This window comes from Squalius cephalus, assembly GCF_949319135.1.
Source record: "Squalius cephalus genome assembly, chromosome: 18".
In the NCBI taxonomy this organism is placed as follows: domain Eukaryota; kingdom Metazoa; phylum Chordata; class Actinopteri; order Cypriniformes; family Leuciscidae; genus Squalius; species Squalius cephalus.
In genome coordinates this window covers 10,219,894-10,229,374 of record NC_137139.1, presented here as the reverse complement: position 1 = coordinate 10,229,374, position 9,481 = coordinate 10,219,894, and the positions used below count along the sequence as shown (strand labels likewise).

The following is a 9,481-nucleotide window of genomic DNA, read 5'->3' as shown; positions in this document are numbered from 1 at the left end:
TTGGCATTGCGATCGCTTGAGACGCAGGTTGTTCAGGCATTGTAAAAGTGCAGTGCTCAAAATGTGTTACCTACCTGTGTTTTTCTGTTGAGAGGAATTGCTTCCTCAACTTTCACAAGCAGTGAGGTGCCATTAGTGAGGAAGGAGATTTTGTGTTTATGTGCTTGTGTACATGCAGGTCCTTGAGTGTGTATGTGCATTCTTGTTAGGATAAGGTTCATATTAGGATAAGGTTATGGTGACTGTTAATGTTTTACCTTGAAACAACACCGATTGAAATGTTTTGATATGATAACTTGATGATATTATGGTTTGTAGTACTTGCCTGAGGGCAACAGCTGGATAATAAATGTTACTTTTTATTAAATATGAAATGTGTAATTCATTAAAACTTGATAAATCTGTTTGTTCAAGTGTTTAGTTAAAGAAATTTATGTTTTCAATAAATATATTAATTTTTTCTTCATGAAAATGTCAGATGTTTCAATTTGTCCATTGTGGTACAATGTTGCCTTGAGGCAACAAACTGTTAATTAATAAATAAATTTAAACGTAATGATAATGTTTATTGATATTGTTATAGTGTCCAATTTTAAGCAAGAGAAACATAACAAATATTTTTTTCCTCACTGATATCATATTGCGTACCACAGAGGGTTAAGTCATAATAATGAGAAAGTTTCCCATAATTATGACTTAGTGTCTCATTATACAGTATTGAGAAAGTTTCTCAAAATAATGACTTAGTATCTCATAATAATGAGAAATTTTCTCGTAATAATGACTTAACATCTCATAATAATGAGAAACTTTCTCGTAATAATGACTTATTTTCTCGCACTTCTACTCATGCGCAAAGCAGTGGAGCAGAAGGGACTGCCACGCTAGCAACATCTGCTGGTCAAAGCCGTGTAAATGCATCACAGCAAACATGGCACGCTCTGCAAAACTATGAAGATCTATGAAGTGCAATCTATAGTATCATTAAATAACATCAATTAAAAACCATCAGTATATCTTCAATACTTTTCCATGCGCACGAAAAGGTGTGAAAGTGGAATGCAGAAGCTTGCTAGCATGGCACTCCCTTCTGCTTCACTGCTTTGCGCATGCGTAGAAGTGCGAGAAAATAAGTCATTAATACAAGAAAGTTTCTCATTATTATGAGATGTTAAGTCATTATTGTTCGACATTGTTCGACGTGTCAACTGATTGGGATCCCTACTAAGACGCCACTAGTGCTGCCACCTCCCAGTGCCTAGACAAAAGTCTCCTGATCTTCCCGCAATTTGAGCGAATAGGACAGGGCTTAGGCCAGGAAAGTCACTGCTGTTCCACAGGACAACTGGGAAGCCTACCTTTCGTTGGAAGGCAAACGCTGCGGAAGCCACATCCTGCCCAAAGGAGGTAACGTGGAGAAACACATATGGATTGAGCGACTTGGCAAGCAGTACAACATATGGCATGTCACTGAGGTGGCTCCAGCCTATAACAGGGGGGAGACGCAACTGGTCAGTGACGGCAGAGCAGGCTCTGCCAAGGGAAGACACGGGCTCGCCGCAGGGAGTCAAAACCATGGAAGAATACACATATGGAATCGCCATAGGGATCACAACATATGGACCCCACCTAACACAAGTTACACAAGCATACAAGTGATAGGTCTAGCTTCGGACGCTTTGCCACGTCCAACACCGACGGGGTGAGGAGGATCTCAACAGGGTCCGAAGAGGGAACTCAACTGGAGCAAAAAGGTGCACTTATCCAGTCCAAAGGAGGGGAATGGCGCAGCAAGCCGACACTACAAACCGGGCTAAGGTGAAGCTGGCTTCGTGTGAAGGGAACCCACGGAAGCAACCGGCTCGACACATATAGGCTAATTTCTTAGCGAATGTGCTGGTGTTGCCCAGCCCACAGCTCTTAATCTGTCAGCGAGGCACTCGTGTCAACGCCCAGGAAGGAGCTACACTCTCTTTTTGGAGGAGCTCACGACCCAGGTGGGCACGGTGCACCTTGGGAATTTCACCAAGATGATGGCAACACTAATCTTTTAGTGGGCCAACCTCTGCATGGAAACCGCCTTCCCTTCTGCTGGTTTCCGAAACAGACGAGAGCTGGAGAGGTCCTGTGACTTTTGGTCATGTTTTAAGGGAGAGGTAGGAACCTTGGGTAGGAACTATAAAAACCGTTTATTTGCGGATGCGTCTCACATATGCCCCTGGAGCCTCTGAAGTTTATTCAGTGGGACCCTTTCTCACCTCTAAGAACCAATCAGACACATTCCAGTTGAGAAACGTGTAAACCAAGTCCACCTCCGTACTGGAAAAAAGCTCATCAGTCCGTAGACGAGTTACTCTTCTCCAGTTGACCTGAAGACCCAACTGGATATGTAGCACTCAAAGGGAGGGACTTGTACTGAGACTTCGACCCCTCAACGCAAGACACAGGATGGCCCGTGTTTACGGAGGAGTGGATATCTGAAGTACGCGTCCTTCAGGCCCCACACTGCAGACCATTCATAGGGATGAGCATTAGTAATGCGTACTGTGTAGTAACTTAAACGGAAGCTTGAAAAAAGGGCCCGAATCAAGCACACAGATCCCTGATGGTCTAACTCACTTTAGTTTGAGTACAATGAAGAACAGGCCTCTCTTAGAAATCTATCTTCATATCGGCTGGAGGAACGGCTCGATCGCAACCTTCGTCAGTAGGAAGTGATGACCGCACACTCGGCGGCACAATTAGGAACACAGATGTGTAACAAACAGCGCTGCACATGGGCGGGTGCCGGACGAACTGAATCGTCTTAGCCGAGTCTGATGATACAAGAACCGGCTGAGTCGTTCGGGAGCACCTTTCAGTGCTACAACGGACCAACACAGGGGGGCCAAGGTATCAGAGACGTACTCAGAGTGAGGCAGCGGGTTAGAAACAGGGACCCAGCTCCGAAGGCCCGAAGGCGGCCCGAAGCAGGGTCTGAGTTGTTAACACCTGTCTCTAGGTAGCGGCAGAGAATGCGTGACCGGCTCCTCGAACGCACTCAATGCCAGCTAATGAAGCCGAGTCTGTAGGTACGGGGGAACCTACAGTAGTGTGTAGTGCAACTCTTACCTGTCTCTAGATAACCTCAGAGAGTGCGTGAGAAGGCGAAACCGGGTCCTCGAAAATGCAACCAACTGTTGGCTGGCGAAGCAAGAGGTAGCTGAAGGTTGCAAGGCTGTACGCAGTGATCTCAAACTCAGTTCCTGGAGGGCCACAGCTCTGCACATTTTTGCTCCAACCCTAATCAAACACACCTGATCCAGCTAATCAAGGTCTTCAGGATTACTAGCTGTGGCCCTCCAGGAATTGAGTTTGAGACCACTGGTACAGGGTCGCACACCAACAGTCTAAACCTCTATGGACTCAGGAACAGAGGAAATCTTCCTTTGAAAATGTAGGTACCGCTGCCTCCACTTTTATGAGAGCCAGCGGCGGAAGACATACACAATTTTACTTTATGACCTTATATGTGACCCTGGATCACAAAACCAGTCATAAGTAACACGGGTATATTTGTAGCAATAGCCAGCAATACATTGTATGGGTCAAAATTATCGATTTTTCTTTTATGCCAAAAATCATTAGGATATTAAGGAAAGATCATGTTCCATGAAGATATTTTGTAAAAACATTTGTGAGTGAATGCAGCAAAATCACGAACATAAATGGACAACTGTAAAGGCGATTTTCTCAATGTTTGGATTGTTTTTTTTGCACCCTCAGATTCCAGATTTTCAAATAGTTATATCTCGGGCAAATATTGTCCTATCCTAACAAACAATACATCAATGGAAAGTTTGTTTATTCAGCATGGTGTATAAATCTCAATTTCAAAATATTGCCCCATGTGACTGGTTTTGTTGTTCAAGGTCATATATGACTGTTTATGGGGGGTTTTACGACCAACGGGTGGTTTATGCTGTTTTGATCATCTGTGCTTCCGGTGTGTTTATGTTTGTGTGTTTATGACCCCCAATCTGCTTGTGTGACAAGGAAGTGAATGTTTTTTTTTTATTGCAGGTTAAAGCATCAAAGGTCGGTTGATTTTTGATCATGAAGAGCCCTGCCAGAGGGTCGGAGGCATGGTTTTCAGAATGCGTTGCAGCGTCCATAATGACTGTGAATGAAACGGTACAAATGAGTTTAAGAAGTGAGAAGCATAGCTGTTAAATAAAACATATAAAATAACAGATATATGAAATAAGAATACAATTATTAAGCATTAATTATTTTAAAGGTAGGTTTAATCTTTAAACATGTGTTGAACTTACCATCGGTGAAATGATGCGGTGTTTATGTGTCTATCTGCTAAAGTCGCAGAACCTTGAATCTCTCTGAGCAGATGAAATATGCCAGTGGTTTTGATTATTTCAGATTACACCAGTCTACAAGGTCTTTGTGAAAACGAAATGTTACAAATTAGTTTTTAAGAAATAAAAAGCATGGCAGATAAATAAACCACATAAAAGAAATGAAATATGATGTTAAATGATTAAGTATATGTATTTTAATCTAATACATCAGTGATATAGGGTCATCTTGTGGACACCATAATATACTGCCTTACATAGATAAATAAAACATATAAAATAGTGAATAATAGTTCCTATTATTTGAAATAAGATGTTAAATGATCAAGTATAAGTATTTTAATCTTTTAAATGAGTTAAAGTGAACTTACCTGAGATGATATGAGACTGTCTTTTTGTCTCTATCTGGTTAAAATCACAGATCCATGAATTTCTGAGCAGAGATGTGTGCTGTGCTGCTGCTAAACTGAAAATGAAAATTGATTCCATCATGGCAGGAGCACCGGCCCTCCCCTTCCTCTCGGTGTTGTTGCTATGTATTAGCATTTGCAATATGTTTCAGGAAACATCAAACAATTAAAAGGTAGGATAGTCCACATTATTAGATTACCCTTTGACTTTATGAACACACATAAATTACCGCTTAATGATTTTTTCTATTTTGTGCATTTATTTAAAGACTGCATGTTCCATAATACCTCACCCTCATAGAAAACTTTCTGCGTTTTTTCATATTTTTAAAAATATAAATAAATATAATTTATAAGGTGTTTTGCTCACAGGACACATTTTGCTCAGGTCAAAAATACCTGAACCACCCACACACACACACACACACACACACACACACACACACACACACACAAGGGTTTTATAAAAAATCTAAATTTTTAATTAAATTATTATAAATAAAATGTATAACGCAATGAATAATAACAAACTGTATACAATTGATTTAAACTGTTTTACTTAGTAAATAAACTGTTAAATAAGTTATTAAATAAGTTGGCTAAAATAAATATAAAGATAAAAACACCTTACATTTTCAGAGTGCTGAAGAAGAAGTTGTTTATGCAATGATAAAAAACAATCCAAAAGCAAATAGTTTAAGTTGTCGTAAACAAATCAGCCCCAGATCCTTCAGGGATAAACGACAGTGTGAAATGAAGCTTCAGACCCTCACAGAGACGGGAGGAGTCTCTGGGACACAATGTCACAGGATATGTAAAGTTAGTCTGCTTTCCACAGTTTTATTCCTACTTAATTCATTTAAAACCATAATCTTAAAAGTTTAAATTAGATCTTTTAAAATTAAAAGACTGTTTATCTCAAATCTTTAAAGTTGTATTAAAATCGTATCTTCTATTTATCTTCCTAGAAGACTTCTGTATGGTAGAAATGATTTTGCATAAATTTAAACTGGTATTATTTTTACTAAACAGCGTCTATTCAAAAACTTTACAATTTTAAAGCAAAAACTGTGCTTAGTTGTCTTAGATCAATACAAAAATATTCAAGCAGTATTTTTGTCCATGCAACATGAAACATAAGGTGACCGGGAGGGGACATGTTCGGTTCCCTTTCAAGGGAACTCACGCTGCGTCAAGCGCTGCGGGAACACCCCTGCGTGATTGCGTCATGAAGCACTCGTGAAATCAGTCCAATGGCGTGACGAGACGTTATAGGCAGGTGACGTCATTGACCAGGAAACTATAAAGCACCCCTGAACCAAACAATGTCAGCTTCTGTGTCTTCACAAGCGCTCTATGTGAAATCGTTCTGTCTATTTGATGTGTGTTTGTCTCTCAATATATATATATATATATATATATATATAAAAATGAGCAAGCAGCAGTTTAAGCAGTGTGTTACTCCCTGCCCTCGTTTTCTCACGGGTGGGGATACACACAAGCTTTGTGTGATGTGTTTGGGACCGGAGCAGGCTCAGGCAGCTCTCGAGGGGGCAGCCTGCGAGCATTGTGAGAAGCTGGCAATGAAAACTCTCCGGTCCCGCCGAGCACTCTTTGAGGAGGGCTCGGGTCCCGCTGCTGCCGAGGCACGCGCGTCCTGGGGTTCGCAGATGGATCTAACGGCGAGGCTAGAGACGGGAGATCCCCTATCTCTTCCTTTACCCGTTGGATCTGACACTTCAGTTCGCGGTTTCTTCTGCTCGCGCTGAAGTGCAGGTGCAGCAGCACTCCAGTTCCGAGGAACTGGATGTTGTAAACCTGGAAATAGATGAAAATGAAAGTTTTTCACAATCACACACACGCACACACACACAAGAGGAGCTTTTGGAGGTTGTCACTCGCGCTGTTGCTAGATTAAATTTAGATTGGCCAGCCGATGAGCAGGAAGCCCGTCAGTCAAAAAGCAAATTAGATGAACGCTTTCTGCCATCCAGATCACAACCTCCAATGCGGGGCTTACCGTTCTTTCCTGACCTCCACACTGAGGTGTCGAAGTCATGGATTAGACCGGTATCATTTAGAGTATTTAACCCAGCAACATCTGAATACTCAAATATAATGGGTTTAAAAGAACATGGTTATGCGGCGATGCCTCAGGTGGAAGAGACGCTTGCGAGCTATCTCTCCCCTGAGTCTGCATCGTCGCTGAAAGCCCCTCAGCTGCCCACTAAGCCAGTAAAAACAACATCGGTTTTAGTGGGTAGGGCATACTCGGCAGCAGGTCAGACGGCCGCCAGTTTACATAATATGGCGGTCTTACAGGCATATCAGGTGGACCTGCTGAAAGACATAGATGATGAGTGTGAAGAAGTAGGGCGAGAAACGATAGCGGAGATCAGGAGGGCAGCTGATTTGTCTCTTCGGGGCACCAGGGAGGCGGCAAAATCTATCGGCCGCTCTATGGCAGCCCTGGTGGCCACGGAGAGGCATCTTTGGTTGAATTTATCTGACATCAAGGAAAGAGATAAAAAAAATTTTGTTAGATGCTCCTGTCTCCCCTGCCGGCCTTTTTGGCGACTCAGTAAACTCGGTCGTCGATAGGTTTCAAGAAGCAAAAAAGCAGGCAGCGGCTTTCCAAAAATTTCTCCCCCGAAAAATTTATGTCTCTGGGGCTGCTGGGCCGGAGCAGCCCCAGTTGAGGACGCCCTCCTCTCATAGAGCTGAGCAAAAAGTGAGCGTGGCTGCCCGTGCTCCCCCACAGAGAGACTGGGGGTCGGGACAGCGCGCTCAGCCGAGGTCTTCCTGAGGTAGAGCAGATCTGAGGACTGTGATTATCTCCAGGAAGGCCTCGGCGAAGAATTCTGATGGCAGCCCCCTCCGAGGGGAAGCGGTGTGTCGAGGCACTCGCCTCCCCTCGGTGTCATCAGGGGGCCGTGTTGCCAACCCTGCCACCTCTGGTGCTTCAGGGCGCAGCGGCCCTCAGCGAGTTCAAATCTCCATGTCTGCCCGGAAACGTAGCGGCGTGGGGAAGCTCGCACCCTCCGAGGAGGGTTCGAAGTGGGTCAGTTCGGTTGCTTCCTGCCGGTGCGCCGTTTCAGGACACCAAGCTGGCCACTCAAATAACATCAGAGGCCCGCCTCGAGAGGCTGGTTCCCTTAGTAGATTATCTGGCAGCGTGGAAACTTCTGCCAAATGTCTCAGATTGGGTCCTGCGTACAGTAAAAAAAGGGTACAGAATTCAGTTCGGGTCACGCCCGCCCAGGTTCAACGGGGTAGTACACACGGTAGTAAACTCCGAGCAGGCTCTGGTGATGGAAGGAGAAGTACAGACCCTTTTGCAAAAAGAGGCTATAGAGAGGGTTCCTCCCCACAGCAGGGAGTCAGGGTTTTACAGCCCGTACTTCATAGTTCCAAAGAAGGGTGGAGGGTTGCGGCCCATTTTAGATCTACGCCAGCTAAATCGAGCAGTCAAAAAATTAAAATTCAAAATGCTCACGTTAAAGCAGATCGTGTGTCAGATCAGGTCCGAGGACTGGTGTGTCACAATAGACCTAAAAGACGCATACTTTCACATCTTCATCCTTCCGCAACACAGGAAGTTCCTCAGGTTCGCTTTAGGGGGTGAAGCGTACCAGTATCGGGTTCTTCCGTTTGGCCTAGCACTATCACCCCGCACGTTCACAAAGTGCGTGGATGCAGCTCTGTATCCCTTGAGACTCCAGGGCATCCGCGTGCTGAATTATATAGACGACTGGCTCATTCTTGCACAGTCAGAACATCAGGCGGCTCAGTATCGAGATGCTGTGCTAGCTCATATGAAGATGTTGGGGTTAAGGCTAAATGTAAAGAAAACCACTTTAAAAACAAAATACCACTTTTCTGGGCGTAGTATGGGACACAAAGACCATGAGAGCCCGTTTGTGCACAGGATAAGACTAGGCCAGTCACTCACTGTAGTACAGTTTAAGAGACTTTTGGGTTTGATGGCAGCAGCATCCAACGTGATTCCTTTTGGCCTGCTGTACATGAGACCCTTACAGTGGTGGCTCAAGACCAGGGGGTTCTCCCCGAGGGGAAATCCGTTTCGCATGATCAAGGAGGACCTTGTCGTCGCTTAACGCTAACGACGGATGCTTCCCTCACCGGTTGGGGGGCGACCATGAGTGGCCGCTCAGCTCAGGGTCTGTGGAGCGGCCATCAGCTTTCCTGGCACATAAACCAGCTGGAGCTGATGGCCGTATTTCTGGCACTCAGACACTTACTCCCAGACCTCAGGGGCCACCATGTGTTGGTTCGCACGGACAATACAGCGGTGGTCTCTTACATAAATCGCCTGGGGGGATTACGATCTCGCCGACTTTGGAAGTTGGCACATTGAGTTCTGGTTTGGGCCCAGGGGAAGTTGCTATCAGTTCGGGCACTTTATATTCCGGGGTATATGAACAAGACGGCAGACTCTCTGTCGAGACAGGGAGTGGTGCCGGGGGAATGGAGAGGAGCTGTACAGGAGCTCCTTTGGAGCCGATTCGGGCAAGCTCAGGTGGATCTGTTCGCGTGTTCGAGAGACAACGCACTGTCCCCTGTTGGATGCCATGGTACAGACATGGCCGAGGCTATGTCTGTATGCCTTTTCCCCTCTGGCATTACTACCAGGAGTTTTGGAGAGAGTACGCCGGGACGGGGTTCGGCTGTTATTGATAGCCCCGTTCTGGCCGGGCC

At 44.7% G+C, this 9,481-nt stretch overlaps 1 long non-coding RNA gene across 2 annotated transcripts; it reads right to left on the bottom strand.

Annotated features, from left to right (window-relative positions):
- Positions 1–4,102: 4,102 nt before the first annotated feature.
- LOC307145794 lies at positions 4,103–5,516 on the bottom strand. Of its 2 annotated transcripts, none has more exons than XR_013819002.1 (4): positions 5,394–5,516; positions 4,724–4,884; positions 4,314–4,436; positions 4,103–4,159 (listed from the first exon to the last, which is right to left on the bottom strand). It is a non-coding gene; the product is annotated as an uncharacterized lncRNA (long non-coding RNA). The 2 variants fall into 2 exon arrangements; XR_013819003.1 differs by having other exon boundaries at positions 4,724–4,818.
- Positions 5,517–9,481: the final 3,965 nt, after the last annotated feature.